We start from the raw sequence: 27048 nt of genomic DNA on the forward strand, positions 1-27048 counted from the left end.
GGAAATCGCTTTGGATACACCTTTTTTTGGATCGGGGATTCACCAAAAAAAGACGCAGCTTTGTAATTCGCGAGTATTATGAATTTAATCCACTATTATGTCTTATTGACCATCGTCAAACTGCTGAAAACTATTGCCCCCACTGTAATGTCTTAATTTTTACAAGTTTTAACGCAGACTATTTGCCGCTAATATTCCTATAATTATGGCTACCATTTTACAGCCCCATTACCACTACCAAGTTGTTTCGTCAAATCGTTCTAAAAGTTCTTGAAAGTGCTTTGGTGAGGTCCTCAATTTTAATGTTTCTTAACACACAGGGGAAACAATTGCTCCCCAGTTCTGCCAATTTTGCCTGCGGACTTACTTTATGTTAGTATACCTTTGAAATCAAGCATTCAAGATATATATATATAAAGGATTTTCCCACATTAAATAAAGTATCTGCCGACCAGGAACTCTAAAGCCATCTCTTTCCAGGATTCCTGGAAGAGTTTATTTACAGAGTCTTATTATTGTTTTAACCATAGGCGTGCAAAGATTGCTTACCGCTTCGAATTCCTGCAAGAGCATCTGGCAGTCCTTAACTGGCAAGTAGGCCATAGCATCGTTAGCTTGCACTTTCCATCTTGTTTCTTTATGCAATTGTCTAATCTCTTTCATTGTTATGAACCCATTTATTCTTGGATATTCGCTCAATTCTGATCATATATAGCCTGATTAATTCCAGAGCTAAGGGAGCTTTCCTACTCCAAAATTTGATGCTGTATACGATTTACTAAATTTTGAAAAAAATAAACCTTTAAACGGAAAGTGCTTCTTTATTATGCTACTATGATACTATGTATTTAGTATTACTTTATTATTTTACAATGGTTTCAACAAAGAATATATTACCTAGATTGTGCTTAGAGAAATTGTTTTTCTTTTTACTGATTGAAAGACAAAACTGACTGAAAGAACTTCAAACTTTGATGCACACTATTGCAGGGAAATAAGATATTATTCTGAAAGTTGGTACCACTTATGCAGTTGGTACTTAACAAATAATCTCGAGAGAGCTTTCTTATTTCAGTTGAATTGTAAGAATAAGTATTTTTTTGTTCTTGTCTTTCCAAGAATGTAGAACCGTCCACAGGCATACACATTGTGCACTAATTGACGAGTTAGCTCAGTTTTTCATCTCTTTTGCCTTCTTTCTTTATTTGATTTCATGTTTTTTTTTAAAAAAAAATGTTGTTAGTGCGAGTTTAGAACTACATGATTTAGTTTAGCGATGTTGTTCTAGCGTACAAGAAGACCATGGCATTGTACTGTCTGGCAGACTTACTCAATATTCTTACACATGGCTTCTCTCTCCCTCTCTGTCTAGCATTTGCTCCCTATATTCCCCACCACAATCTGTCCCTGGTCTCTCCGTTCCTTCTCTGACCGGGGACCTTCTATCCGTTTCACCATGAGTGGTATTCTAGACCTGTTACACCAGACCCATACGATGATAGAGTTGTACAAGTTCGACCACTCACTATAATATCCAACACGCGCACCACAGCCAATCTAAAACGTACCATATGGTATCATCTGCTCTGGCTATTCTATAATTTTTATTGTTTTAAGCATTATTTAAATTAAAGTAAGTTATAATTAAGTAATTATACTTACAATCATTTGTTTAATAAGACAATAATAAGGACATCTTTTCTATTGAAACTTCCAAAATTGTTATTCGAACTTTTTATAAATCGCATATGTTCTTGTTTCCGCTTATTGACTAAAAGAATAAATATTGTAATTTTATGACGTAATTAAAACAATAAAAAAGTAAAATGAATTAAAGCAATTATTTTTATAAATTTTAGAGAATTAGAAGGGAACGGACAATTCTGTCTTGTTGAGTTTTCCTCTTCCGCAACCATTTCAATTCAATTTCCGATGATCGACTAAGTTTTCTGTAGCGAGGGAACGTTGTCCCGAAAACAAGTAATTTCTTACATACCCTTACAGCAAATTAGGTAATTAAATATTTTGGAAATTGAAAAAAAATAATTCAATTCAAATTCAAATAAACTGAACACTTCAGATAAATTAGTTTTATTGTTAAATCGAAAATACTTTAAAAAAAAAAAAAAAAAAAAGTAAAGAAATTGCTATTTTTTCAGACGTTTTTACGTCCAAATATCAATTTGGGTGTCATGGACAGGGCGACTAACATACTTTACTATGAAAATTCTTTTGTTAATCATTAAGTACAATGCAAGGCCAATACTAGTACCGCAATACATCTTAGCTTTGCGGGTCTAGCCTATAACCGCCTAACATACTTTACTATAAATTTCTCATATGAACCATTTAATAAAATGCAAGGGCTAGACTAGTACCGCAATACATCTTAGCTTTGCGGGTCTAGCCTACAACCGCCTAACATACTTTACTATAAATTTCTCATATGAACCATTTAATAAAATGCAAGGGCTAGACTAGTACCGCAATACATCTTAGCTTTGCGGGTCTAGCCTATAACCGCCTAACATACTTTACTATAAATTTCTCATATGAACCATTTAATAAAATGCAAGGGCTAGACTAGTACCGCAATACATCTTAGCTTTGCGGGTCTAGCCTATATATCCGTTCGGCTACCTTCGGGTCTCTAAAAAAGACAATTCAATAAACTTTTAAAGTTCAGTTGGTGGATTTTTTTCCCCACACTAATACAACACAAATTTATATACTGTTCATATTGAAATATTTTACATATCAATTATGAGTATCGATTAGTATAAAATTCTCGATATTAGTAGCTAACCTTAAAACGGTACAAATATACTCGTAATAATACGAGGGTCGTTTGAAAAGTCCGTGCAAAAATAAAAACTACTTAATTTTTTGGGGTAAACCTTTTTTATTTTTCAACATAGTCTCCTTTTAGGCTTATACACTTCGTCCAACGCTGCTCTAGTTTGTTGATCCCTTCCGAATAATAGGATTCGTCCAAGTCTGAAAAATAGCCATTCGTTTCTGCAATCACCTACTCGTTTGAATAAAATCTTTTTCCCGCCAGCCATTTCTTCATATTGGGGAACAAATAGTAGTCCGAGGGAGCCAAGTCTGGAGAATAGGGGGGATGTGAAACGAGTTGGAACCCTATTTCCATTAATTTTGCGACCACAACTGCTGAGGTGTGAGCTGGTGCGTTGTCGTGATGGAAAAGGACTTTTTTGTGGGCCAATCGTGGGCGTTTTTCTCGGCAGCTCGGTTTTAAAACGGTCCAATAACGATGAATAATATGCACCTGTAATAGTTTTACCCTTTTCTAGATAGTCGATGAGGATTATTCCTTGCGAATCCCAAAAGACCTTGTCGCCATAATCTTTCCGGCCGAAGAAACGGTCTTCGCCTTTTTTGGCGCAGATTCCCCCTTGGTAACCCATTGTTTAGATTGTTCTTTGGTCTCAGGAGTGTAGTGATGTATCCATGTTTCATCCACAGTGACGAAACGACGCTTAAAGTCCTGCGGATTCTTCTGGAACAGCTGCAAACCGTCCTTGCAACACTTCACACGATTTCGTTTTTGGTCAAGCGGATAGCTTTGTCATGTCCAAATGTTGATGCAAAATATTATGTACCCGTTCATTCGAGATGCCCACAGCACTAGCAATCTCACGCACCTTCACTCTTCTGTCATCCATCACCATATCATGGATTTTATCAATGATTTCTGGAGTAGTAACCTGAACAGGGCGTCCAGAACGTTCAGCGTCACTTGTGCCCATATGGCCACTCCGAAAATTTTGTAACCACTTATAAACTGTTCTAATCGAAGGTGCAGAGTCACCATAATGTTTATCAAGCTTCTCTTTAGTCTCCTGAGGCGTTTTGCTTTTCATAAAGTAGTGTTTAATCAACACACGAAATTCTTTTTCGTCCATTTTTTGAAAATCACTCGACTTCCTCGATTCAAACGAATGCCAAATACAAAGAAATAGACCGATCTGGCTGAAACTTGGTGTGTGTTCTTCCAAGAGATGCTACTAACTAAACATAACCTCGATACGCGCCAGTGGTGCTATCTCTCTGACTTTGCACGCACTTTTCAAACGACCCTCGTAAATAGTATTGGAAGGATTTGATGAAGTTACAATGTTCGTAATGGTGGAACGCTATTATTACTGGTAATCATTCTCAATCGTTGAATTGCTTAAATCGTTCAACGAAGCGAAACAATTCGAACCTGCACTCAGCGCAAAAGTGGTATTATTACACTGGCGACTAGATGCACGCTACTCGTGTTCACTGAATTGTCCCAGTTTATTAGCTCACGTACACCCAATTAATATTTACACTGCAGTTTTTGTTCACTTCATTAGTTTGTTGCAGGTATTATTTTATTGCAGTAAAAAATATTACTTGCATAAAAGTCAAATTTATTGGTTTATTGATATTATTAAATGAAGCTAAATCTACTATAATATGGCTTTACCTTATTATAATTAGCACAGTAAAAAAAATTACAAATTTTCTAAAAATGTTTTTGGCGAGAATGCCAAGTTTGAACTTTATGCGTTTTTTCTTTTATTATGAGAAATTTTTAATTCCCAAAATATTGACTCGAATTACCATTCTTTTATTTTCAGTATGGATCATTAATGCACAGAATCATTTCATTAAGGTGATCTCTGAACTGTTAGAAATGTCTAGCTTAGATTTCTGGTCTGTTTATTCCTCTATGTGCCCACACTTCAACATTCTGCCCACCAGTACCACACCTTGGCAACCTCCAAGTCTTCTTAAATATCATATCTTACTACATTCTATGGGTTTACATTTAGGGAGATATGTTGTATGTACCCGTTTTCTTTTTATTAAAACTTCTCAATACATTTGCTTTATTTGTATATCAGGTAGTATTTTGTTTTCTATGGTCTTATGTATTTTCTTTTTAAGATATTAGTAGATAAAAAATTTTTGTTGTACACAAATTTGGCACTAACCTACATATATATTTAAATATAAAAGCGAAATCCACTGCGACCTAAAGATTGTCTTATGGGTGCCCTTAAGAATAAACAGGGTTTGTTTCCAGAATTTAGGCATCCCTAAATGTGTAAATATGGGTGATAAATGTGGTTTGTGCTAAATCCAGAGTTGTATCCCGTATCTGTGAGCATAATTAGGCACTACTATTACTGCGAATGAATTAGTCTTCAATTTTTTTAAATGTCGCGCTAAATGCGATTGTAACCTTTTCAAATAATGAATAACTACTCTTTAACCAAATTATATTTATTTTTACCACATTATTACTGCACTTTTAGGGTTAATTTGCTATTCAAGAGTTGAAATATTTGTTGATAGTACTGAATAGCTCTGTTCAGGATGTTCGGTTACAACTCCTGATGAAACGTAGGAGTAGAAGTAGAAAGAAATTGGTCTCCGAAAATGATTCTAGCCGTTGCTGTTAAAAAAAAAACCTTCTCATTTCTAACTTGTAACTTTTACTTCTTCGGCTTCTTTCTTTTTGAAAGGTGCCCACACCTTAAAAATTCAAAAATTGTATTATACTGCCCTAGACTTATTGTTATCCAATTTAAAAGGTCACTTTCTGTTGTTATAATTAAATATTACGCAACAATATCGAACGCCTGTTATTTATTTTGGTTACAATTAATAGCCCATATTACATGAGAGATTTGTATGCGTTTAATTAGATGCGAAATTTATGGATATTATTGCGAGAAATATCTAAGAATGAAAATTTGAAGGACGGTGTTTTGCTGATTTTGGCAGCAGAAAACGTTTGCAGCCTTGGAAGGTATTGGAACACATTATGTGCAACTCCCTGATTATTCCAACACTGAAGAACCCAATCTAAATGATTACCCTTATCATTTGTAGATTTAACGAAAGGTGATAACTCCTCGAAAGTAATTATTTTGAAGTCTACACTTTTAAATCAATTTCAATAAGTATTTAATATGAGAGAATGATCTGTGCCTGTACAGCTATTTAGAATACTATTTTAAGGGGGATTATAGAGGTTACAGTTTTAAAACCTAATATCGATAAGCACATTTAAAGTTAGCTAGCGAAATTTAAAGCGAATCGTTTGAGGTGATTTTTGAAGAGATAGCGCAAATCTAATTAAGGTTATCAATTTTTTCGAATCCAAGGGATCTAATTTCATTAAATTATAGTATATTATAATATATTTCAAGTGAGAGATTAGTTGTGACTTAAAAAAAAGGCAGCTAAAGCTTTAAAATGGTTAAGATATTTTCATGCCTAAATTAGGGCATGAATAAAATAAATAAATAAATAAAAAATAACTTAAGTATTAGAAAGGAAGTCTAAATAAAAATAAAATGATAAAGAAAAACCGGTTGAGCTGTATAGAAGAGCTATGGGACACCATTAAACTAACCCAAGTTATTTACACCCGAGTAGAAGTCGGCGAACTCTTAAAAAAAAAACAGGTCTATATTATTCCAAAATGATAATCTACCCAAAAGCAAGTCCATGTCGCTTATAATACCAGATATTTATGAAATCAGAGAAGATAGATGAATGAAGATTCCAGGTTTTTGGAAAAGAAAAATAAAGTTCTCATTTCATATTTTATCCATATTTATTAGAATAATAATAAAGATGGTGCAGAAATTTGGTGTATGGATGTGACGCCTAAAAGACGACAACTATTTTGTTGGACAATAAAAATTTTGATTATTTCTTTTTTTGGGGGAGATTGCGGTTCCATTGCCTCATCTTCGACGAGCCGCGATATTTATAAAGATTTTTTGTTTGTTAGTAGCATAAAAAATGAAGCTGTAATTTATTATTTTTCTCGCTTTGTAAAAAATAAATCAGCTTAACAACCCAATCAAATGTAAAAGACCCAGTAAATCCTTTAAAGTATGCAAAACTAATTCTAATGATACAGAAAATAAAGTTTGATGATAAGCCTCAACGTAGATTATATGAAAATAACTTAGTGATTTTGATTGCCTCGCTTTATTTTTTTAAATGTCCCTCCCTCCTCCTTCCAGCGTTAATAAAGTGCTTTCTGGGTAGTAACACTTTATTTTTTAGGGATAAAGACATTTCTGGGAAGGTTTTTGCACCTTGCCTTTATATTAAGACAAAAATCTTTTACTTGAATAAAGTTATGTCTATTCTTACAGCGCGGCTTTTACGTCCAACTGTCAAATTAGAGGTATCGCTGGGAGTTGATTAGCAAAACATACTTTAATTTAAAGTTCTCATATTAACCAATCTTGGTTCGTAGCTGAACTTTTCTAAACAAGTGCGGCGTTGAAGACTCTAGGAGACTTATCTTGCCAGTTAAGCTGTAACTTATTCTGAGCTCTTTCTAGCTCTTTTACCCCCCCAAAAAACAATATAAAATAAGGAGATTTCCACAAATTATGAACCTAAAGAAATCGTGGCGATTAAATAATAATATTAGAACTACTACAGCGATTATGAACGCTTGGTAAGTTATTACCAGATCTGTCTCCAACCAACAAGCATTGTTCTCAGTTAGTTTTGTGTTAACAGACCCGTTATCTCACAGTTTATTTCTTATATGGAATTGTCTGTGCTAGAAGAGCAAGATGAAACGGTACATGAAGCCTGTAAAGTTGTACACCGGCGTAATGGTGGCGAACCATTGCTACTTACCACGTTCTACTTCGTTTTCAATATCCATTTTGTCTTCTTCTTTAGGTAATGTGCTCTTATAGGAGCAAGAATAATGTTACTTAATTTTTGCATACAATACAAAATTTAGTCTCTGAAAAGATGCATTACTTAATAGGCATTGGTTATTTTGTACTTAACATATGTAACATACTTTAGTTATACGTCATCTTTCCTCCTGCTGCCAATTCGGTAGTATACTGAATTCTCTGTTGGATAGATTTCTAGAATTCTTCTCCTCTTTCGGCACTTTTTTTTAAAGTAAAACTGTTGTATCTTTGGATAAAATGAGCTAAATTTAAACAAAAATTAACATCATCCTCTCAGAGGTAGCAAGTCTATATACACCTTTATTATTCTTGAACTAGTGTAGTATCATTCAGCAACATGGTCAGGTGCGAAAGACCTTAGATGTTGAGCACCTTTAAAAAGTGACACCAAAACAAAATAAAAAAATTCTATGCAAATCAGTATCGTCAAGAATGGCAATACTTGCTGATGCAAGAGAGAAAATTAATGCTCATGAGGTTTAAAATAATAAAAATTGGTGCAGAAAGGAAAATATCTCAGGCTGGGAAAATTTTGAAAACAAAAACACCTCGAATGGGAAATGAAATGGCAAAATCTCCGTAATGAGAAAAGATATATCTTTAAGCAAGAAAAAGACATCCTGTTATTGGCTCATACTCTTTTTTTTTCCACATCATCCTCCAGGGATTCTGTGCTCCAGAAGCTGTGAATTACTAAGAAAAACAATCTTTAGCTCTCTTATAAAAGTACAAGGGATTGCGCTAGATCAGGGGTCGGCAACCCGAGGCTCGCGAGCCGCATGCGGCTCTTTTATCCAAATTTTGTGGCTCTTCAGCCTGTCCAAAATATATTGTATATTTTAATTTTATTGGAAAAAATGAAAAGTTCATTTGTTAAAGATATATTTTCAAAAAGAATTTTAAATTTGATAGGCTGAAATTGAATAGAATTAAATTAAAATAAAGTACGTAATTATATAATACTTTTATTCAAACACAGGTTTAGTTATTATTTATTTGTTTATTTACTTTGTAATATGTAAAAAATAAATGTATAAAACATTTATATGTTATTGAATATCATAAAGTAATAATTTGAGATTACAAATGATCTATAGAGTTGTTCACACTATCATCCTTGCGGCTCTTGGTAAGATTTATTAAAATTATTTAAGGAAAAATGGCTCTCTACTTAAAATAGGTTGCCGACCCCTGCGCTAGATAAATCTGAGGGAAGTTGTTGATGTAGTGGATATGAAGCTTAAATTTTAAGTGGGAGATCCACAGTTCGAATCCCCGAATCCCGTTTTGGCTACTTTAAGAAATATGGTTAGTTTCGAAATCGGTCAGGGATACAATGCGTGCAACGATGAATGAAATCAATGATACTTCTTATTTTTTTAGAACAACAATGTTAATTGTAGAGTATATACTTCCGTTTTCGCCCAAGACACTTAACTGGTTGTTGGATTAAGTTCCGCCTGAAAAAAATTGGCGATTACTTTACTTCATTTAATGGATACGACTGACAATCCTTATTGTTGGATGGAAACATCAATTTGGTCTTGTCAGGACTTAGTTCTCTCCAAGCAGGTTCCAATAAGATGCAAGATATTAAATTTTTAAGCCAAATAAAAATATGAAGATGAAAAATTTAAATTTATACTATTATTATAATAAATGTATTTTAAATGGGGCCTTTTTATATAATAAATATCTAAATAAAAACATGGCACTTGTGTTAACTCTACAATCACCTGGTCCCAATTACTTTAGGAATCCCACTTAACTTCCCCCATCAAGTAATTTTTGCCATGATCAACAAAATAGCCGTTAACAGTAAAATTAACTGACTTCATAGTTCACCAATTTTAATGCTCAATTAATGTAATTACTGCCACTAGACGAGGTTCGGCAAATAACTTCGCTAGAGTAATTAAAAAGCACACCTTCCTTTCCTTAAGAAGTAGTTTCTTTCTTTGTTTGACTCAACAAACACCGTTCTTGGCAAAAAAAGATGTTCCACTGTGAGTTATCTTTTAAAAAGTTTCTTTATCAAATAATTTAGATCTACTTATCTACCGTCTTCTGCCTTCATCTTTGTAATTACTGATGTTGATAAATCGTCTTAATCATTAGTCATGTCTAGAAATTTCTCTAAATTATCTTTTTATCAATTCTATTATTGCTGTACACCTTACAGATAATGTCACCATTAAGTCTCTCCATTATAATTATATTTTTTTGAAACAATAAAAAGTGATCATAATAATTGAAAAACCTCTTCAATTATCGGTAATTAGAAAAATAATTAATGATTTATAGAATATACTGTACTTAACAGTGAATTAACTTTTATTATTAACCATTTACAGAAATGTTTGGGGCTTTGGTAAGATATTGTTTGGTAAAATCATCATTCGATTTACGCTGTAGATATGTCTTTTGTATTTCATGTAAAATGGGCATCGTTTAACCAAACTTAAATTGTGTAATCAAAGAAAATTGAAATTAATTTATAATAATTTTCATTTTGCCTCCTATCTTACAGATAGGTTCTTTCAAGTCAGTACTGGCTCAGCAATCTCTTCTTTCTCGACAGTGGGGGCGGGAGTGCCGCAGGGGAGTATACTTGGCCCCGTTCTCTAAACAGTTTACACATCAGACATACCTGTACAACCCTCTACACTGCTCTGTACATATGCAGATGATACAGCCATACTAGCCACTAGTACACATCCTTCATCAGCTTCAAACAAGTTACAGACACACTTACATGAAATAGAATCCTAGGCCAAAAAGTGGCGGATTAAAATGATCTCACAGAAATGCCAGCACGCCACGTTTACTCTCCGGCGGGGCTCCTGTCCACCTGTTCTCTTCAACAGCAATCCTCTTCCTTATACAGATCTGGTGCGCTACCTTGGGCTCTACATAGACAAGCGACTCACGTGGAACCCACACACTAGACTTAAAAGACAAGCAATGACAAAACGTGCGAAACTACTTTACAGACTTCTTGGACGACGCTCCAAATTACCCATTGAACTAAAACGATTAATATACAGTATTATCCTCAAACCAATGTGGACTGTGGGGTTCAGCCAAACCTACAAACATACGGACTGTACAGACATTTCAATCAAAAGTACTTCGACAGATAGCTGACGCTCCTTTCTACGGTGACTAACCTCACTCTAAACAACGACTGCAACATCCCCTTCGTACACCAATTAGCCAAGACTAAATATCAAAAATTCCATACTACACTCTCGACTAGCTCTAATCCTCTTGTACTGTCTCTCGCCTCCTCTAATACTCCTCGCCGACTGAATCGCCAGTGGCCCCGCGACTTCCTCGTAGTCTGAAGGCCTAAAATCATATCCTGTAGAAAGTGCTGCCGCTGGGCAGTTTCTTTCCTCCTGCCTTTCACGCCTCTATACTTCTATCTCCCTATTTACTTATTGTATAGCGTATTATACAGATTGTAAATAACAAAATAAATTTAAATAATAATAATAATTTTCAAAAACGCAATAACACTCGTTTTTCAAATAAAACACAAATTATTAAACACATAAAAAACGTACTATATTAATCCATTCCTTTTATTCAATTATTAATTCCTCAACCTCCTTGCATACAGTTATTGCTTCCATTAAACTATTGTGTACTAATTAGGTCAATTTGCAGAAGTTAGTGGTAAGCCATTTCTCAGCCAACTTAGTGGAGTCGTCCAATAATAACTCACTTCCCTTTTTATAATAATGCCCTACGCCAGCGTATAAGACGGCGCCATTTCTCTCTTTACCATCGCTTAATAAGGAAATATTTAATATTTACAACACAAAGGATTTGAAAAGAAGATGGCCGAAAGCCTTTTTCTTTTGTCCTTAAATAATATTATTTAATGGATTAAGAATTTGATTAAATGATGACTAGCCAGTGCTCTATCAGCTGCAGTAATACCACCCATGCTGATAATATTTCCGATAATTTCACAAATTATAATAAATTACAGCTGATATGGGCAGTACGGATAACCTAACATTAGTATCAGCTGATCAGATGTTGTATTATTGAGGAAATGTGGTCAATTTGTATAGCTGCGGTTTAAGAAGTTTAGTACCAAAACAAGCCCGTCAAATAGTTGAAGTGTGTTAAGTGGGCCAAACGTTTTACAATCCTCATGAGCTTAAGGATCTGTCCTGTTCATTGATTAGTTGGCACTAACCCACTTACTATCATACAGAATCTCGATGCCCACAGAGGTGACGATCCTGTAAGCTCACAGAGGCCCGTAAGCAGTAGCAGAGGACATGTGAAGCCAATATTCACTTCCGCTAAAAGGCTAAATTCTCCGCTCAAGTTTCCGGTTAGTAGGGAACTTTAACTGGTAAATAGTCTTAGTCCTGACTTTAGGCAGGGTTCCCTTTGTAACGTTTCAACAGGCGATATTTAGGCCAACAGTCCTGAAGTTTACTGCAAACCCAGGACTTCGCACAGCCTCCTAAATACGTGGTAGAAGGACAATTCGGCTATTTGAACCTTCCCTAACCAATTCATCCTCCTCTTCAAAGTCAATTTTTGCTGCATGCAGGCACCTTGAATAAAGAAAGCTTACCCTATGCAGAATGCTCTGCTCGTAAGCAGAACAGATGGTATATCACATTTTTTCTTTCAGTTTAGTTTTTAAGTTTGACACGTTGATATTTAGACGGATAACTCTTTTTGACTTCCAATTTTAGAAAAGAGATGGTGATGGTGGTGAGGTGTGACATGATACAGACTCCTTTAGTTGATGATGGTATTGGCGGACCCAAATAGTGGGAGGTGGCATTTAGAGACAGAGAAAGAGGGATATATATATATATATATGTTATATAGCACCATCTCACTTACTCCGGTTGCAGCAGCTCCAACAAACAACTTCATACAATAAATTACCTCGGCGAGCTTAGACTCTACAACTCTCTGTTCTTCCAGTTCTTCTATTGGGAGATTCTCTGCTGGAGTTCTTCTCTGAGGTGTATCCTCTTTTCTCTTTCTCTCATTAGTGGTGCCGTGCTATCTCTTTTATTCCATTATATATATATATCTTGTTTTTCTTTCTTTCATTTCATGCTCCGTTCTTGTGTCTCGAGAGCGCTACAGCAGGGGGACAGGCGTGCGGTCTCGACTACTATTTCATAATACCGGCCAGTATAGAACTGTTCTCGGCCTCTCTTGATACATCTATATATCGCGCACACTTAAACACCGCGCGGCCTTTTTTTTCCTTTTTACTAAAATCTTTTCTCTCTCTTTTCATAAGAAATAAATAAAAACCTGCTTTTTTTTATTTGCTTCTATTAACAACACAAACTGGGGAACCAAATTGAACTACAGTAATATTCTCTGATTTAGTTATCTGTCCAGTGTTCTGGTGCGCACACTCAAATGGCTATAAAAGAATAAAGGATGAAAAACATTCCAATTATAAGTACTGAAGCTTAATTAATGCTGGAAACGTTGTGGCCATCTTCTCCTTTTATCTACAACTAACACACTCACCTCAACAACTCCTTTTCATTCTATTTCGTATTGTCTTTGCAATTCCAATATCTCTCTCATTCTACATGTTCTATTTCTTGTTTCAATTCTTTCTCTTTGTTTCTCTTATTTCACAATAGAGCGCTCTATTTCACAACCTTTTACTAAACAAATAGTTGCAGTTTCACCAATAAAACGTTATTAATAATAATTATTATGTAATAAATTCCAGTTGTATTAAAACAAAAACAGCGATTCCTTTCATGTTTCACTTTAAGAATACATTTACATATTTGAATTAGTGTGGCCGTTGCATCAATTAGGTTGTTTGTAATGATGTCATCTGTCTTCTTTTATTATACACGTATTTGTACCCATTATTCTTCACAACTTAATATACTGTTCATTTATGCAGTTCATTTATTTGTATATTATTGAATGAAATTATTATAGAATAATTATTGAAATTTGAGGAAGATAATAATTGAATTTTATTTGCACATTTATCTAAAGGCATGTTTTCGACGCCTGATGGTGCATAATACAGTATCGTTCCACTTTAGTCAAAAAGCTCCAACGGTTAATGATTGCCCAGACTTATTTACCATTCGGTTGAACAGCACAAAACAGTTTTTTTAAAATAAATTTGGAAAAAAAAATCACAGAATTATAGATGAGGACCATCAAAGCTCTACATGAGGAACTCATCAGCCAGCAGCTTCTCTGTCGATTGATCTTTTTCTTAATTAGGTCTCCCTTCCTTTTTATGTATATGTTTATAACGTCATGTGATGCTGATGTTGGAGATAAATATTTTCTATTTAAATAGATACAAAAAACTTAAATAACTCGTGATAGATTCATATATTTTTCTCAGATTATCTAACTTGCTCACTAAGTCGAAATTTTGTCACCTTTTATCTGTGACTCTATTGCTGGTCTACCCTCAGGTCATGCCCAAAGGCAATCCGACAGTACCTAAAAACTAGGTATCCCCATTAGAACTAGCCCCTCCAAAAACTCACCAGTACCTAACTACTTCTTCATGCACTAATACAGTCACGAATGGGAGAAGTTTGGGCCACAGATAGCCGTGTAATTTTTCTCGTGCATCAAAATGGGGACAACTCCATCCCTACAATATTCATGATGCCAAGAGCAGTTGAAAGTCATTTTAGTGATTCATAACAGATATTTTCATTTACTAATGGATGAACTAGTGACATCATTGCCTCAGAAGATTCTTTTAACTTTTTTGCATTCATTAAAAAATATACGAATGTTTCACATGGTTTTATATAAAAGTACATTTTTTTAAATTTTTTTCGTTAATACGTAAACAAGTCGTAGGATATAAGTTAGGACTGGCAGCACCCACTAAATTATTTTTTTCCTTTCTCATATCTGAATTATAAGACCAGGTGTTCAGATTTACGACCTACCTTGCTATATGAACTAGTTCTTAATTAAATCTTTAACTTCTCTATATTCATTTGATACAAATAAATAATTCGTTTCTGTCTGGAATTAATGTACTATTTTGTTGTGCGTATTTTAATCGAAAAAAACAGTAATAGATAATCTAAATATTCTATTTATTATTGGTTTTATTTGATTTATTACTTAATTTTGTATTCATACAAAATTTAAATTTATAACGTCTCTATTGTTTTTGTAAAATGTTAATTTATTTAGATGCGAAGGAAATTAAAATATCGTAAGAAAGCTTTCAAATATTACAGCCTACAGAATTAGTTTTTCTTTTTTTGGTTAAATTGGTTTTGATGGATTCGTGGTTTATATTTAATTATTTTGCTGTAAATTATTGAAGATGAAGATACAGACTATATCTTCTAGTAAGTCGCCCAGAGCTTTTGCTGGCTTCTGAATAGTGTTTATTTGATCCATACAGTGAGCTTTTTAAAATTAGAAAAGCTTCTGTAGCTGTCTGTATTCGAACTGTAATCTTCGCGTGAAAATCCAGTAGCCACTGAGCTAATTATTTCCATTTTTTATTATTACTATTATTATTATTATTATTTATTTTTATTTTTTTTATTTAAGGCGCGTCAACATCTAAGGTTATTAGCGCCCGGAGCTTTTTCCAGTGCACTGCCGGCCTCCGGACAGTGTTCTCTCGTTTCAGACAACACTGTCCATCACCGGACAGTGAGCTGTAAGAAGCTCCTAGGAAGAGAAAATCTAAGGGTCAGCAGCTGGATTCGAACCCGGGACCTCCGCGTGGGAGTCCAGTATGCTAACCTCATAGCTAATCCCTTCCCTATATTATTATTATTATTATTAAAGCTGTTCCAAAATTGAAGAAAGCTTTGTAATATTCTTTAATTCAGTATTTTATTACATGCGGAAATGGTCAGTGATGCAGTTTTTGGTTTTTGTTAGAAATAAAAAAGATAACCTCTCTTTCTTGACTAGTTCTGTGTAGCAGGTTATATTGCGCCCTTTATAAGTCGTAATATACTCGTATATTTATTAATAATAAAATTTACTTTGTAAACACATCAAATTTTATCTGAAGCACCAAAAATACAACAAAGTCTCTAGAAATTAAAGTTATTACAATAATTAAGTAATACTTTCTTGTCCTAAAGTAATAATTTTAACTGTGAGAATTAAGGGCTTTTATTGAGCCTAGGAACTCTTCTTTTTTTCCCCCGCTCCTTACTACCCTGTGTTCAATCTCATTTAGTTTGGTAATGTTATGTAAACATGGTTTGTAAGGAGCATAAAGAAAGTGAACACCAAGTGGTTAGAAAAGAAGTTTCAAAAGAGAGGCGAAGAATTGATTTATTAATACCATATGTTTTTCTTAACAATAAAAAAAACAAAGTTTGGAGTAGAGCTTAAGAAGAATAACCAAAATAAGTAAAACAGTCTTAAAACAAAAAAAAGTTAATAGTAAAAAGACGTTCATTGGGAGAGGAAGTTAAAGGCAAGTTTCTAGAGCAAAGCAAGTTTACAAATCAGGGTGTGCAACTTTACAAAAGTTCCGTCTGGTCTCTTGAAAGACATATGGTCTGTAAGTTGGTATCATTGTAAATATACTTACTAAGAAGAGAAGAACTAGTTCAGTTCTACTAAAACTTTTTAGTATAAAAGATACAAGGCGCTTTGTAAGCTTCTATAAATATAATATGATTCTAGGGCCAAGCTTGTTAACGAAGGATTTTATTACTGCAATAGGAATTTCTTATGATGAAGTAGACGCCAGTAGAATAGAGACTGTCTATTTTAAAAACGAAATCATGTATAGATCTGCAGTGAATGCAAAGTAGTAGTATCTGCCCTGCTTTGTCAATAAATTTATTCTTCAGCTTTCATTTATTAAAGTTAGTTCGGACATCAATTTTCTGTTAATCAAGCTTCGTCCATCTATTTCTTGAATTAGCTTATAATACTAATTTACTAGTCAATAAATAATATTGGCACTAAATGCATCAAATCTTGTAAGGGAGCAATTTTTAGAGGTCCAACAGGTCATAAAGCTTCGCATTAAACACACACTCGACTTTCTGAAGCTTTGAACTTACAAATATTCTTCTAATAACGATATTTATATTGAAATTGGGATTGGTGCTGGATGATATCTTTGAATTGGACGTCATAGGATGCATATTTATCGGTTTCGGACTTCCATCCACCGTCAGAAATAGATAAATCAGTTTGGTGTAGAAAATTTGAATTCACTTCCGTTTCCGTTCTACACAAATCTCTTAAAGACATACTTCAGGTTAAGGAATTTTTTTCAAATCTGGAATTTTCGTAACCAATATAGAATAGAATAGAAAAGAAATTTATTATTCCGGGACAATTGTCCCCTAAGAATAAACACAGGTACAAATAGAGGCCTTAACAGTTTGGCCTGTGATTAAACAGAAAATAAATAAATAAATAAGTATTTACAAAAAGTGAAAATAAAAATAACAGCAGAAATTAAGGAAATAAATTAAAACAATTAGAATTTCGGAGGAAGCTGAATAGAAAGGAGATAACTGAACAGAAGGGATTTAAAGATAGAAAGGGTAGGAGCATGGCGAACAGATGATGGCAAGGAGTTCCAGAGAGAGGTAGCATGTATAAGGAAAGATTTGTCAAAGGATGAGGTACGGTGAGAGGGAATATAGAGATCGGATGAGCGAGATCTGGTATTACGGGAATGTATCGAGGATTTAAACTGAAGGAGTTGAAAAATATAGGAAGGCCTTTGAGACTGGATGACCTGAAAAAGGAAAGAAACCAAAAGATATTGGCGGCGATAGATAGGAAAAAGCCACTCTTTATAACCCTCCTTAATAGTACACTAGAGACTGAACCGTACAGTTTTCAAAAAAGGCACTTTAGAGGTGATCTATTCATGTATCTCCTTCTTAAAACTATAAAAAGATTGATTTTTTTTAAAAATTTATTTACCATTTACAATCTACAGAAATAAAATGTAATCAGTGATGTAAGAAGTCTTCTTGATTGGATCAGTTCCTTACCAACAGCCTCTCAATCGATGAAGAAGGCAATCTGGAATAGTTTTGGAGGCAAGATTTTTGGAACAAGAGGATTGGTACAGAAAGGAAGATGGTCCCAAGAATTTCCTGTATTTAGATTTAGATTCTTGAGATTAATGAGATCTTCGAGGTAGTCACGGAGGGTAGCGTTAGATACATAAAATTCAGATCGGTTTGAGTACGTTGTTGTATTTTTAATCGTTAATTATTTAAATAGAAAATATTTATATCTGGTTTAAACTAGTAACACATGATTTGTCCATATTGGTGGTCACGTTGCACTGCAGGTGGTAAACAAAAGTAAGAAGTGACATTGAACAACTGTTACAAAAATGACGCGATATGTTGCAGCTAAGCCAATTTCATTTTTTAATTAAATAAAATTAAAAAGTTTGTACTCCCACACTAGACTTAAAAGAACAGAACTGAACAGACGCTATCGACTACTTAAAAGACTCTTAGACGACAGATCAAAACTCTCTCTGGACAACAAAAGACTGGATTTATACGGCTATTTTGAAACCCATCTGGGCGTATGGAATAGAGCTGTGGAGTTCAACCAAACGCTCTAATCTCCAAAGGATTCAATCTCTACAATTTAAAATACTTCGAACTACTGTACACGCTCCTTTTTATGTCTCCAACCTGACTATACACACTGACCTTAACATTCCTTTTGTCACCCAAGTTGCTAAAACAAGATACAGAAAACTCCACTTCAACCTGCAATCTCATATGAATCCTCTAGCTCAAAATCTTTCTTCTAGAACTCTTCCTGACAACCCTGACAAGACGCCTTAAAAGACAGTGGCCTCGTGATCTCCTCTCAAGTGAAGAGAGTGGCCAACCATCTAACATTTGGGAGTGTTACCACTGGGTAACTTCTCCACTAGTATACTTCTGTCATTCAATGTTACTCTGTTATCTTTGTTACTTATAGCGCTAACGCGCTGATTGTAGCATAAATAAATGCAAAAAAAAAAGTTTGTAATTATTTTAAACTTAAATAATAATTAAAATCTAGTCTAGCTGAACCGTGCTGAAAATACGCAGCTTATATCATTACTGATTTACGCGTAAAATAATTGGAAATAATAAATTCTCTTTAAAGCCTGCAGTAAGAGAAATTTGGAGAGAAAGTCAGCCTAGGTGACGTAGGAGAAACTGCATTAATACTGGACATTTGACCAAGAAAATGCAGTTCCTTCTTTAGTCTGTTAAAATAAGTTGATAATAATATCGTTAAAAAAAAAAAAAAAATCATCAATTTTACAGTAATTCATTAAAAAGATTAGTGGATACATAAATACGTGTTGGGGGTTATAAGTGTGAGCGAGTAAATAAACACATGTGATATAATACAAACTATATAGTAAGCAGTGGATGGCGGGTGGAGATGAGGTGTGCCGAAGGTTGGCTGATTGGCTTGTCTTAGTTGATAATTCCATCTTGGCCCATGCTGAGGAGTAGGAGGCGATCCCGCTCTCTCCCACCAATTCCAATTCCACCGCACAGGCAACGTCCTACTTGGGTGGCCAGTATCCAAGTGGCTATACACTCTGCCCGTCTCACTACTAGTTAAAACCGGACTATTGCTTTTAAATTTTCTATATTTTTCTTCAGTATTAGCTAATTATCACCAGTATAAAAGTGTTATTTAACAAATTTTCAAGTGATTTAAAGTGAACTCAATTTTTTATCTTGTGTTCTAGTGTTATTTGTTTTAATTATTATTAATAATTAACAAATAAATTATGTGTTAAGCACTAAGTTTTACTTAAAAAGAAAGCAAATTGTCAGAAATGCTGTATACATTTCAAGTAGAAGTCAGGCAAACAACGTTGTAGAACGCCCAGGAGCTTTGCAGATGTGAAAAAATTCTTTTGCAGAGGTATGTGCACTCAGACTACTGTAATTTGGGAACTAGAAGACAGGTTAAAGCTTTTAGCTTTAGATTTTTTTTTTTTATACTTTAGCAGTCAAGATTGTCTCAAGAGAAAGGTCAGGTTAGAATGGTTTAAGGGAGTGGCTAGAACTCAATTCACAGTGACCTGAAAGTTCCCAAAAAAATGTCTCCCTTCAATGGCGGTATTTGTTCATAGAATTAAATATTAATATGTTACAACGTAATGTTTGTGTAGTTGAAGAGTTAGTTGTTAGAACACGTGCTTTCGTCAAATCCAAATAGTTGCACCCATCAACTACGTATCTCTCTCTGCAAGGTCTAATGTGAGGGTGTCAGAGAAAGGTATTGTTAGCCTGGGGAACCCCACAGGAGTTGCTGCTAAGAACCGAAGAAATGGTTTATCCATTCCTCCTCATATTGGATACAAAGATTAGAGTATCCATCAGAGAATAGAGTTCTCTAATTAAAGCTAAAAATTCAACTATTCAGGAATCTGTTCCAAGTTCAACCTGTTTAGTTTCAAATGTAAAGGATTGGGTGATAGAATTAGAACTAAAGTTGTTTTTTATTAAATGGTTGAAATGTACACATGCATATTCTAAGTGGCACATTAGAGCTAAGCTAAGCATAAATAAAAAAAACTTTCAAATAAAAATGAATTAATCTAAAATTTACACTAAATTTAAAGAAAATCTAATGCCTTATTTCTTGATGCTATCTGAATATCTAGGTCCGATTCCACATTTTTAGATATAATTAGTTTTAATTGTGTTCAGTAAAGATTGCTCTGTTCAGGATGTCGTATATTTTTCATAGAATGAGCTTTTAATTAAGTTTGTGGTAGTTAAAGTAGATACACATCACATGTTGGTATGTGTTGGTTTCTCCGATAAGTACAGGTGTAAAGGTAAAAAAGGTCATCAAGGATGTAGAAGCCCTGCTGACAGAAATCACGTCACACATTCCAGAACTTCCTTAAAATCCACGAACACTGGAAATTCACATTCTATAATAGAGTCCATCCAGTCTCCACTCCATTCAATATAAAATCACTTCTACCCTTAAATTTTGTCACCATCAAAACCGCTCGAAATCCACCTAATCAATTTATTTTGTTGCAACATTTGATAAGATTTCCTTATCAACAATTTCTATTATAATATTTTGATTCAATCGCTTTCAAGTCTTCGCCTTATCCTTTAGACGTCTGTCGGTGGCTGAGGCAAACGTGCAATGTTAAACGGGAGATGGTAGATTGATTTAAGAAATACATGCATTAAATTTTCATTTTCAAACTACATATTTCTTATATATGCATTTACTATGAGAAGGATCATTAATTTCAGAGTCCAGAAATTTTTTAGAGTTCTAGGCTGCTTGACTGGCTAAAAAAGTCTTTAAAATTATGGATTAAACCTCTCGAAGCCAGGAGATAGGCTAAAATGTTCATTATTAGCCACTCGTGTAAGTTTACTGAGTTATTACTCGGTCGGGAATCACTGCAGACTGAAACACTTGCATGGTAATGGGCCTATCAACGTGCAGTTTGTCAGGAAGAAGAAGAAACGATACTACACCTGTGTTTTTTCCCTTGAAGAGCGGATATGGTTGAGATTTTGGTACTTTGGAGAATAACAAACTTATGCCTTTAAGAGCTTTATCTGGATGTCACTTCCAAGATTCTTTATTCTAATCAGACAGAATTGGGGGATGCCCTGGTTGGCTGGAGTATAGTCTGTCTTGCCAAATCTTAAACTTAAGTCCAATTTGCAGATTAGAGAATTATTTTTAGAAGCAGAAAACAGATGCACTCGTGTTGCTATTCAGATTTAGCTGAGATAAGCCGTTTTTTTCTCACATAACCCTTTTGAAGCCCTTCCCTGCTAGATAATATTTGTACTCTTCATTACAATTAGTCTTCTTATTTTTTATTTACAGTATATTGTTGGTAAACTTGTGAGCAAATATTTACGGGGAGGTTTCATCCCTTATCTGCCCTTTATTCAAGCCTTTGTATTCTGTTATCGCATTTGCTTTCTGCATTTTATTTTCCAGCTGCAATTAAATAATAGGATTACTTTTAAAAATATACCAAAAAAGTAAAATTTCCTAGTTTGATGGCAATTTGTACAGAGTAATTTCCCATAGTAAACTACTTAATACAAATTTCTTGCTAATAGATTGAAAAATAAATAGAAAAAAAAACAGATTTAAGTTTTTACTTTGTTTTGTAAGTGAGTTGTGTAGTTTTGTTAGTGTGTTGAATGTTATTCATAGGAGTGTGTAACGAATTCCTGGCTGTAACGAGAATTTAAAGTCTGTAGTAAAAGAAAGAAAGGTCTAGAGGACAGCTACAGGATGAAGAGGTATAGTCAGGATGTCAAGATGTGCCCAGATGTGGAAGAGGCAGTGAGTTCTCTCTTCCACATTGAAGCCGGTTTGTTTTCTTCCAACTTATATTCAGCTGTTTGCCTCGCTAATGCTTCTGCAGACAGCAATACTCTGTCTTCAACCGCAAACTTATGTTTTTTTCTCTTCTTTTTACTTGTTCCTTCAATTTCTTTCCTCAAGATCCAACCTTCTTCTTTCTTTTTTTTTTTGTCTTTTGACTTTCAAATCACTTTTAAAGACTAAGAATGATTTCAGATTTCACATCTTTATTATTGCGTTTTCAGATACTATTTTAAGAAACTAATTGCGGTTTTTTTTCCTTTGTGGTTGTCACTTTTTGCTTTTAAGATCAGTCTCTTTCAGTACATCGAGGAATATTCTTTTTAATCAAGTTAATTCAACCATTCCACTTATTATCTCTTTCGTTTTCCTTTTTAGTTTTTTGCCTCCAATTTATTAATTTATTTTTACGCGACATTAACCTTTATGATAATCTTAGCAAGTACTGGAAAAATAGGCGATTACTTTACCTTTATTTATAAACACAAAGTTAGTATAAGTAATTAATTTAACATCTTAAATCGCATAAAATCACTCATTAAAAGGAGTTTTTTAAAAAAAAGTATAGTAATGCCTATCTTTTCAGGCGGGCTTTACATCCAGCTACTCCCAAATTTGGTGTCCGTGGACGGAGGCGACTAGCAAACATACTTTACTGTAAATTTCTCATATTAACCATTGGGAATATAGAGACTAGTACCGCAATACATCTTAGCTTTGAGGGTCTAGCCTCTAACCGCTCGGCTATCGTGGCCGAGAAATGAGTACTTTCTGAGAAAAACACAATATTTATGTATAGATAAGAGTTACCATTAAAACATGTATGATTCTTGTTAAAAAGATAATTGTGAAAAATCAGAATTTGGCATTTTGTTTGGTTCATGATTTTGTTGAGTTTACTATTGATGAGGCAGTGGTTTTTTTTTGGCATTTGGAAGAGGTTCTTTTCACTGAGAGAAGCTATTGTAAGGTTATCGGGTGTGGTATTGTTGGTGTATGGTGAGACGCTCAAGTGTATTTGATTTTTTTAAGCGTTCAATGATTAAAGATCCAGCTATTTCTCTGTAAATTCTAGGGCTGGCAGTTGTCTATTAAATTATTGTCAGTTTCAGTCCTATTTTATAATTTATATTTACCAAACTTTCGATTTAGAGACTAGATCATCTTTCAGGGCTTGTATTCAATGCAGTTACTAATAGTTGCACTCCTTAGACTCTTAATTCTAGGACAAACAGACATAACTGTAGGCAGCTCTAATTGATGGCTACCACTCGTAGACCATCTGTGCCGTAGTGGAGAGTAGGATTTCAGGGCAACTCTTGTCTTTGCTAGCTTTATACTATTCTCACTACATTTTCAGATTCTTAAAGATACGCTGAATTCATCACAAATGGCCATTCTTTTTTGGTTTGTTCTTAAAATTGATCTTGATTAAATTGATCAAAAATAATCGAAACTTTTTTTTAGATATCGTAATTTGCACAGCTACAGATTTAGTACTGTTCGCTTGCTATTCTCATTTCTTAATTCGAAATTACAAGTATTTATTAATTTTAATTTTTATACTTTCTAAATACCATTTACATTACAGAAATGTTAAATGATTTTTTTTTTATTTTCATTTTTGCCAAGTTTATATAAAAATAAAACATCCAAAATGTTTGGATTTAGGCCAGATATTCTTGTAAAGTCGTCAGAACATGTTGCATATATTTTTCAAAAGTTTCTATTCTGTAATGAAGGGCTTGATCTAGGTTTTTTGTGCCATGTCCCCTATCTACAATTAGGATTTTATATTTTATTCAAAAAATTTTAGGCAGATATAGAGAATTGTAAGCAAAAATCTTTGTCGTGAGTTTATCCAGATTTAAGGATCTTTATTAAGAGCAGCGTCCATTTTTATGGGGGTTTTCTATGTTTCAAAAGGAAGTTTTCTTGAATACCAGCTGGCCGAACTCAACTTCTTCCTGTTCCAATAAAGGACGAACGGATTGCTGCCTTTAGTTCTTGAAGTACTAGTTGTTCTCTCATGATATCAGCGAGTGCCGCCATGCAGAGAAACGTTGTACTGTGAGTTCCTTTAAGTCTTGAAATAGCAGAACAACATCCGATTTAGAAGTTCTGATGTGAATCAGCTCTGAATCTTTCAAGCAGCAGCTGGTTCTTGTTTTGGTCATCTAGTTCGTCTTATATTCGGAATCTCCGCATAGTTTGTACAATTGCTTATTCGCTAACTGTTTGAAATAATAACATTAATTTATATTTCCGTTTATGTAGCAGCACAAGAGAATTTAATAAACAAAACTCTTTTCTCTTATATTAGCGAATTAGTCACTAATAGTTGGCTTATTATTCGCGCATTAAAATTATTTACACATGCGCAGTAAATTTTTTTTTTTTTTTTAAAGCATTATTTTTATTACATCCTGTTCTAATTTTATGACTAATTATATTTTTAAAAGATACGTAATTGGGAGGAGAGGAGCTCTAAAATAGTGTCTATCACCTGCTTTACATTTCTCTAAAACGCGTAACACTTCCACGATTTTATATTCTAAATTACCCATCTGCCTCATAATGACTCTGATGTATATACATGTGGTTTGCTTTTTTATTCTCAATTACAACCAGAAAGAAATATTTGTATGAAATGGAATGCTCTTTTGGCGGCGGTTTAATGAGTCCCGCAGAATTTGGGGAGGGAAATATTTCAGCAATTCTCCTTGGTTGGGACTCTTATTTATTATTGGCTTATTTGTTTCCCACTGCTGTTGAAAGTTGGTTCAAGGTAGTGCCAAATTTTGGAAAATCGGGAGGGGGTATTTCAATAGAAATTTATGTTTTGGGGCCAACTGTTGGTATCCAAAATTACCTACTGCTACAGAATTTGGAAACCAATTTAGTTATTCTTTTGGGGGTTCTTCTAGGAAGTGAAAAATCTAAGGGTCTGAAGCTGGTTTTGAACCCAGGATCTCTATTTATTATTTATTAACTGAGAAAATAGGTAAAAGTTTATTTATTAAGTCATAAAATTAAGATTTTATCATAGTATAACTAAATAACTATATTATGTGAAGATTAGCGAACCCCAATGTCTGCTTACAAACGAAAATAAATTCCTAAATATCTTAGAATATTTTTCATCTTTTTGGTGACTGATTCATTGATCCAAAAAGAAGAATTGTTAATTGACAATTGTAGTGATTTTTTATTATTATTGTTATTTGAATTAATGAGTAGCATTTCAACCTAGATGACCAGGTTACCTTCAGGTCTTATCATGCTTATTAACAATTACAACGTTTTTTACATTTGAGGTTGGTGTGTCTTCCCTTCTGAAGTGTTTAGGTATTTACGAGGGTCGTTTGAAAAGTCCGTGCAAAGTCAGAGAGATAGCACCACTGGCGCGTATCGAGGTTATGTTTAGTTAGTAGCATCTCTTGGAAGAACACACACCAAGTTTCAGCCAGATCGGTCTATTTCTTTGTGTTTGGCATTCGTTTGAATCGAGGAAGTCGAGTGATTTTCAAAAAATGGACGAAAAAGAATTTCGTGTGTTGATTAAACACTATTTTATGAAAGGCAAAACGCCTCAGGAGACTAAAGAGAAGCTTGATAAACATTATGGTGACTCTGCACCTTCGATTAGAACAGTTTATAAGTGGTTTCAAAATTTTCGGAGTGGCCATATGGGCACAAGTGACGCTGAACGTTCTGGACGCCCTGTTGAGGTTACTACTCCAGAAATCATTGATAAACTCCATGATATGGTGATGGATGGCAGAAGAGTGAAGGTGCGTGAGATTGCTAGTGCTGTGGGCATCTCGAATGAACGGGTACATAATATTTTGCATCAACATTTGGACATGACAAAGCTATCCGCAAGATGGGTGCCGCGATTGCTCACGCTTGTCAAAAACGAAATCGTGTGAAGTGTTGCAAGGACGGTTTGCAGCTGTTCCAGAAGAATCCGCAGGACTTTAAGCGTCGTTTCGTCACTGTGGATGAAACATGGATACATCACTACACTCCTGAGACCAAAGAACAATCTAAACAATGGGTCACCAAGGGGGAATCTGCGCCAAAAAAGTCGAAGACCGTTCCTTCGGCCGGAAAGATTATGGCGACTGTCTTTTGGGATTCGCAAGGAATAATCCTCATCGACTATCTGGAAAACGGTAAAACTATTACAGGTGCATATTATTCATCGTTATTGGACCGTTTGAAAACCGAGCTGCAAGAAAAACTCCCACGATTGGCCCACAAAAAAGTCCTTGTCCATCACGACAACGCACCAGCTCACACCTCAGCAGTTGTGGTCGCAAAATTAATGGAAATAGGGTTCCAACTCGTTTCACATCCCCCCTATTCACCAGACATGGCTCCCTCGGACTACTATTTGTTCCCCAATATGAAGAAATGGCTGGCGGGAAAAATATTTTATTCAAACGAGGAGGTGATTGCAGAAACGAATGGCTATTTTTCAGACATGGACAAATCCTATTATTCGGAAGGGATCAACAAACTAGAGCAGCGTTGGACGAAGTGTATAAGCCTAAAAGGAGACTATGTTGAAAAATAAAAAAGGTTTACCCCAAAAAATTAAGTAGTTTTTATTTTTGCACGGACTTTTCAAACGACCCTCGTATATACTCTGTTCAGATACTGTGGTACTGTAAACCCTGAAGATAACCTTCGTCTCTTGGTCGCGGAAGCTTGGCAAAAGAAAATAAATAAAAAATTGTGACTGAAATTAGCAATAATCTTTCATCCTTTTACTTAAAATATCCTTGTATTTCTAAGAAGAACAAATTGAGAAATCGATACGGAAGTTGAATGGCAACATGTGACTGAATTTGCAAGCGTTAATTTGGAGTCGAGAAATTGTTGAAAATAAAATGAAAATTTAATTAAA

General features: G+C 34.4%; 1 protein-coding gene across 3 annotated transcripts in view; it reads left to right on the top strand.

Moving 5' to 3' along the window:
- Nucleotides 1–27048, top strand: part of ci (transcriptional activator cubitus interruptus) — a 230985-nt gene that overhangs the window by 163709 nt on the left and 40228 nt on the right. The window contains exon 1 of one of the 3 annotated variants that reach the window (XM_074115815.1): nt 15898–19667. The exons of the other annotated variants lie outside the window; for them this stretch is intronic. The gene's annotated coding sequence lies outside the window, so the exon portion shown is untranslated. Of the gene's footprint in view, nt 1–15897; nt 19668–27048 lie in introns of those variants that run through there. 3 annotated transcript variants of the gene reach the window in all.

Source organism: Rhodnius prolixus, unplaced genomic scaffold (assembly GCF_049639745.1).
Source record: "Rhodnius prolixus isolate KJV_2025 unplaced genomic scaffold, Rpr scaffold_13, whole genome shotgun sequence".
NCBI lineage: Eukaryota > Metazoa > Arthropoda > Insecta > Hemiptera > Reduviidae > Rhodnius > Rhodnius prolixus.